This window comes from Choloepus didactylus, chromosome 11, assembly GCF_015220235.1.
Source record: "Choloepus didactylus isolate mChoDid1 chromosome 11, mChoDid1.pri, whole genome shotgun sequence".
Lineage (NCBI taxonomy): Eukaryota > Metazoa > Chordata > Mammalia > Pilosa > Megalonychidae > Choloepus > Choloepus didactylus.
In genome coordinates this window covers 35,691,182-35,697,452 of record NC_051317.1, presented here as the reverse complement: position 1 = coordinate 35,697,452, position 6,271 = coordinate 35,691,182, and the positions used below count along the sequence as shown (strand labels likewise).

Sequence of the window (6,271 nt, the reverse complement as noted above, 5' to 3'; positions counted from 1 at the left end):
ATACTGAAGCCAGTACCACATCAAAGTCCTGATCATTTGAAATGGTAGAATGTAGCATTACTTGCACAAGAAATTGTCCACTATATTATATATATACATATATATTATATTATGATATGTTATATTATATTATGATTTATATTATATTGTTATATTATTTTATACTCAGACCTGCTAAGAAGGTACTGTAAAGCTCAGTCCCTCAAGTACATTGTTTTCATTCCCAGATAAGACCCATGCCTTATGACTTATATGTAAATGGAGTTTCTACAGTGTTTGATGAGTAAATCTTTGATTTAAAGTACACCGCTCATATTGAAATATTAATAGATATTACCTTTGAAAAAAATGTTTGCTTAATTTAAAAAACCATGTCAATAAAGTTCCAATCTGAGCTATTACACATTTCAGACTGATGAAGTCTGAACAAATGAGATATATTATGCTATCAGACACCTTGACTTTCCAGACAAATGTGATTTAGATTATGTAGTATAAAACACATTAATGAAAAAGTAGACTCTACATATTTTCATTTCTGTGGAAGAATGTCAGGGTTCAAAAACTGGGTCACTTATAGTCAAAAAAACATTGTACCCATATTCATCAAAAACTTGTATTAAAATATTCTAATCAAAACTACTAATAACAGCCCAAAACTGGAAACTAACCAAATTCCCACCAACTATGGAATGCATAATACATTGTTCATTCCATGACAATATATTATTCTACATGTAAGAATAAATTTCACACAATGGAGTATTATGCAACCTTGAAAACGAACATTCTACAACATGGATGAGCCTTCCAAACCCAATATAGAGCCAAAGGAGCCAGACACAAAAGGTCTCATTTATATAAAGTACAAAACTCGATAAAACTAATGTCAGACCAGCAGTTCCCTTTAGAGGTGGTGGTGGCTAAGAGGGAGCAGGCAGGGGCCCCTGGAGTGCTGGTAAGTTTCTGTTTCTTGCTTGGAGCCCTCGATGCATGAGTGTGTTCCACTGTTGAACATTTGAGGTGTGGATTTCTTGTGTACATATGGTACACTTCAATACAAAGCTTTTGCTTTTCTAAATTGGATAGTGAAAATAAATACCCAGATAAGGTGGGCAGAAGGTTGCCACAGAAGGAGGTGTTTGCAGTACACTGTTTTTCAAACAGGTTGCATTAGAAGTCTGTCTGATAAAGAACACATTTGGCTCTGCTTCCATTCCACAGATCAAAATGCACAGTCACACCTGAAGCACCTGTTTCTAAAGGGCAAGAGAAGTCACCGCTGAATATGACAACACACCACCAAGGGCCAGGGGATGGTCTATAATTGCTAATTGTGTGACCCAGGCAAATGATCACTTCTCAGCTCCCTTGTCCATCCAACAAGACTTGTTTTAAGAATCATATGAGAGAAACCATGGAAGTATGTGTTGTAAACTGCCAAGTACTACACAGATAAAAGTTAGCAGCTTGGAGCCTATGGCAAGATATCTTATACAAACCAGCCACAAAAATCATGCCACACCTGGCCACGGAAATCTTAGTGTCTGAATATTGGCTATGCTTTTACGGTTCAAGTCCAAGTCATTCATTCACAGCAACCAGTGCCAGAAATCAGAGTGCTGTTCCATGATGAATTAAACTTTTATTTAAAGCATAAACTCCAAGAATTCAAAACACCACCATTTTAATTTGGAATTTTCCTTCATAATCTTTCAAAGAAATAAGAGACTGTCTCATTATCTAGTGTTATTAAGACCAATTTTATCACTTTATGATCAGCTATTGTTTGCACTCTTCATTTTGATGGAGCCTTCCTTCCAATGCATGTGACACCTAACTCTAGTCTAATTTTGGATCCACAAATATGCACTGCACACAGCATTTCACTTATCTCTGAAATAAAATTATTGTTCTAGTTCTAAATTTCTTCCTCTAGCACATTATTGTTTGTTGAATTATTGATCTTACTTGGGAAAGTAGAATATTAGCTTTCAAGTCCTTTACATTTAGATGCCATTTGTTAATTTGCATTAAGTAGCTGGCATGATGAGCCCACTGGGAATTAACTTTGCTTCTAGCTGTTACTAATTATTAACATTTTTTATCCTTGGTCTTCAAGTATTTGTTTTGATACCCTACTTTCCTATCTGTTCCAAGTCATAAGTCATCAGGCAGGAAGCAATTAAACCATCAGATTGCCCTAATGGTAACACCCTGGGAGATCATTTATATTATGAACTAGAGTTTGCGTTTTAACAACCAATAAAGATCAATCTGTTTAAATATTGAAAATTAAAATACAGAGACTTCCTGATTATAAATTATCCTATATTTGAATGTCCAGATTCCTCTGCTGAGCTTTGAATTTCTGGCAATGGGGAGAATGGAGCAGAGGGAACTACCACTTCTTCCCCAAACACAAAGAAATCCTGGATAAGTGGTCCAAATTGTTTAAAAGTACAGAGTCAAGCTCAAAAGAAAGAAAGAGCAATTTTCAGGGTGCCTAAATGTAAGAGGGAACTTGCAGCCAGTGGTTAAGTGGGAGGTGATGCCCTGACATCCCAGAGACGCAGGTCATGGCAATGAGCCCTAAGAGCCGGGGTTCAGGATTTTAATGCCCACATTGGGAGAAGTAGTGAGGTCTTGGGCCCTCGGGATGTAGGAAGAGCGGGAACTGATAGCCCTGCATAAATCTAGCACCTTTGAAGATCTTACTCCTCCACTGAAAACTTATTCTGTTATCAGAAGTGGGGTTGTAGCAGTTATTTACGGCTGTGTAACAAATTACCCCAAAACTTAGCAGCTTATTAAAACAAACATTTATTATCTCCTAGTTTCTGTGAGCCAGGCACCGAGGTGTGGCTTGACTGGGTCCTCTGACCCCTCCCGAGGCTACCGTCAAGGCACAGGTTCAGGTAGATTGGCTTCCAAGCTCACCCATGGAGCCCCTGGCAGGATTCTTCCTCAATAGCTGTTGGATGAGGGTCTAAGTTCATTGCCGGGTATTGGCCTGAGGCCTCCCTCAGTTCCTTGCCACCTGGGCCTTTCCCTAGGACAGCTAACAACACGGCAGCTGGCTTCCATGACAGTGAGCAAGCAAGAGGCCAGAGAGGGCCCACAAGGAGGAAGCCAGAGTCTTTTGATAACCAAATCTCAGAAGGAGCATCCCTCACATGTGCTGTATTCTACTTCTTAGAAACAAGTCTGGGTCCAGCCCACACTCAAGGTAAGGAAATTATACAAGAACGTGAACACCAAGAGGCAGAGGCTGTTGTTATACTAGAAATGGGTTGGCTTTTATAATGGGGATTTGTTAGCTCACAAATTTGCAGTTCTAAGGCCATGAAAATGTCCAAATTAAGGCATCAAGAGAAGATACCTTCTCTGAAGAAAGGCTGGTGGTGGCATCCGGGGTTCCTCTGTCACATGAAAGGCACACGGCCGGTGACTGTTGATCCTTCTCTCCTGGCTTCTGCTCTCTCTTAGCTTCTAATTCTAGTGCTTTCTCTTTCTGAGCTTCTGTGGGCCCTCTCTTAGTATCTCCTGGGGCATTTCTCTCTTAGCTTCTCCAGGGCAAACTCTGGATTTTATCTCTTAGCTCCTCTGAGCTCTCTGAGTTTCATCTGTCTCATAGAGGACTCCAGCAAGGGGATTAAGACCAACCTTGAATGGTCTGGGTCACATCTCCATGGAAACACTATCAAAATGTCCCACCCCACAATAGAGCTGCCCCCATAGGGATGAATTAAGAGAACATGGCCTGTGGAGGTGGGAGCCACTGACGGAGCTTGCTGCCTTCTTGCTACTGCTCGACTTCCCAGTTCCCCCCACTCTCCACCCTGGACAGAGAGGGTAGCCGGGTTGTGGTTGGTCAGATAGCCCCATCTCCTGCTGCCAATCCCCAGCCCTAACCAGCACAGAGCAGACGCTGGCAGTGGCAGCAGCCAGCAAGGAGGAAGATGGCGGGAAGGCTGCTGGCCTGTGTGATGGACTGTGGCAGCAGGTATAAAAAACTAGGATGTTCTGGAAATACAGGACTACAGTTTATCATCCCTCCGTATTAAGGAGTCAGCAAAAGTGGGTGATCAAGCTAGGAGGAGGGTGATGAAAGGTGTTGATGACCTAGATGTCTTCATCGGTGATGAAGCAATAGAAAACCCCACATATGCAACAAAGTGGCCAATCCGCCATGGAATAGTTGAAGATTGGGACTTGATGGAAAGGTTTATGGAGAAAGTGATCTTTAAATACTTAAGGGCAGAACCTGAAGACCACTATTATCTTTTGACTGAACCTCCACTGAATACCCCAGAAAACAGAGAATATACTGCCGAAATGATGTTTGAGTCCTTCAATGCTGCAGGCTTGACACTACTGTGCAGGTTGTTCTTGCCTTAGCTGCATCTTGGACCTCCAGACAAGTAGAAGGGACATTGACTGGCACGGTCATAGACAGTGGCTATGGCATCACTCATGCCATTCCTGTGGCTGGAGGGTATGTGATTGGCAGCTGTATTAAGCACATTCCAATCACAAGACGAGATGTAACATAGTTTATTCAGCAACTGTTGAGAGACTGAGAAGTAGGAATCTCCCAGAGCAACCCTTGGAAACAGCTAAGGCAGTAAAGGAGCACTGTAGTTATGTCTGCCCAGATTTAGTAAAAGAATTTAGTAGAAGAATTTTAAGTATGACACAGATGGGTCAAAGTGGATTAAGCAGTATACTGGAATCAATGCTATCTCAAAGAAAGAATTTTCCATTAATGTTGGTTATGAGAGATTCTTGGGACCTGAAATCTCTTTTCACCCAGAGTTTGCTAATCCAGACTTCACACAACCTATCTCAGAAGTAGTAGATGAGGCAATTCAGAATTGTCTTATTGATGTCAGGCATCCTCTCTGAAAGAACATTGTCCTCTCTGGAGGTTCAACCATGTTCAGGGACTTGGGACGCCTCTTGCAAAGAGATTTGCAAAGGACCATGGATGCCTGGCTGAAATTAAGTGAGGAATTGAGTGGTGATGGATTGAAGCCAAAGCCTATTGATGTACAAATGATTGCACACCACATGCAGCGATATGCAGTCTGGTTTGGGGGTCGATGTTGGCCTCCACACCTGAGTTCTACCAAGTGTACCACACCAAAAAGGATTATGAAGAAATTGGACCTAGCATTTGTGGTCACAATCCCATGTTTGGAGTCATGTTGTAAAACTGACTTCTAGTTGTCAGGGCTAGGGCACTGGAGAAGAGATCTTTCTGATTACCTGTTTTGTCTGGATGGCTGGTTTTGAAGTTTAAAGCCTGACTTGACAGTAATAAGACTAAACATAATTATACAGGAATATTTTAATAAGTGTATCAACATGCAAAGATTGAGGAAAGCTAAAATGAATAAGTGTTTTTCTTTAGATTGAATAATTAAATCTTATATGCAACAAAAAGAAGTGGGTTTTAGTTCTCTCTGTGCCCTGATATTTTGTTTGTTATTGAATTATCCAAACTCCATGGGATTTATTGGTATGTAGATAGCTCTATAATGCTTGAATTGTACACATCTAAGTGTGCAGTGCCAGAGCTTGTTTATATTTCATACTTTTTATACTTTGAGGAAAAAATCAAAGAAAAACTGTAATATTTGAGGAAAAAAAGTGACCAAGTAACAAGATAAATTGTAAAAATAGCCTCATGAGACCTGACATACGTACTCATGGGATTCCAGTTATTAGAAATGGCTTCTGTCCCCTTCTACCCTTCAATGGTTTTCTTTGCAAGTGCTTTTGGGACTAAAAAGCTAGCATTTTGGATTAACTGACGCCTGCTAGTGCTTTCTGATTACTCTCATTCTGTTTCTTGCTTTAATAGAAAAGTAAAGACCAGACTGTTGGACCAGTGTTGCAATTCTGTAGTGTCATTTCTTATTAAAAAACCAATAATTTGATAATGAAAATCGGTGTATTTAAAGCCTAACACCATTCTAATAAAGGCACACATTTCTTTTTACTACTTGTTTCAAGCTCTTTAATCTCTTTACAAGTTAACTAATCTATTTTCCTCAAACTTCTACAATAGTTCTTTAAAATCACAAGAGTTGGTTAGCATACTGATTTTTATATATGCTCTATACAAATAATTATGAACTTTTAATATGTTGAGTGCTTTCATTTTGATAACTAGAGTGCCATTTGATATTTTTATTTGTATGTCATTTCCAATTTGAAAGCTTTTTGAGTGCCAGTCCCTGACATATCATGGAAAGTTAATTTT

General features: G+C 39.9%; 1 pseudogene; it reads left to right on the top strand.

The window, feature by feature from the left end:
• The first annotated feature begins 4,218 nt into the window (after positions 1-4,218).
• On the top strand, positions 4,219-5,216 carry LOC119505985 (annotated as a pseudogene).
• The last annotated feature ends 1,055 nt before the right edge of the window (positions 5,217-6,271 follow it).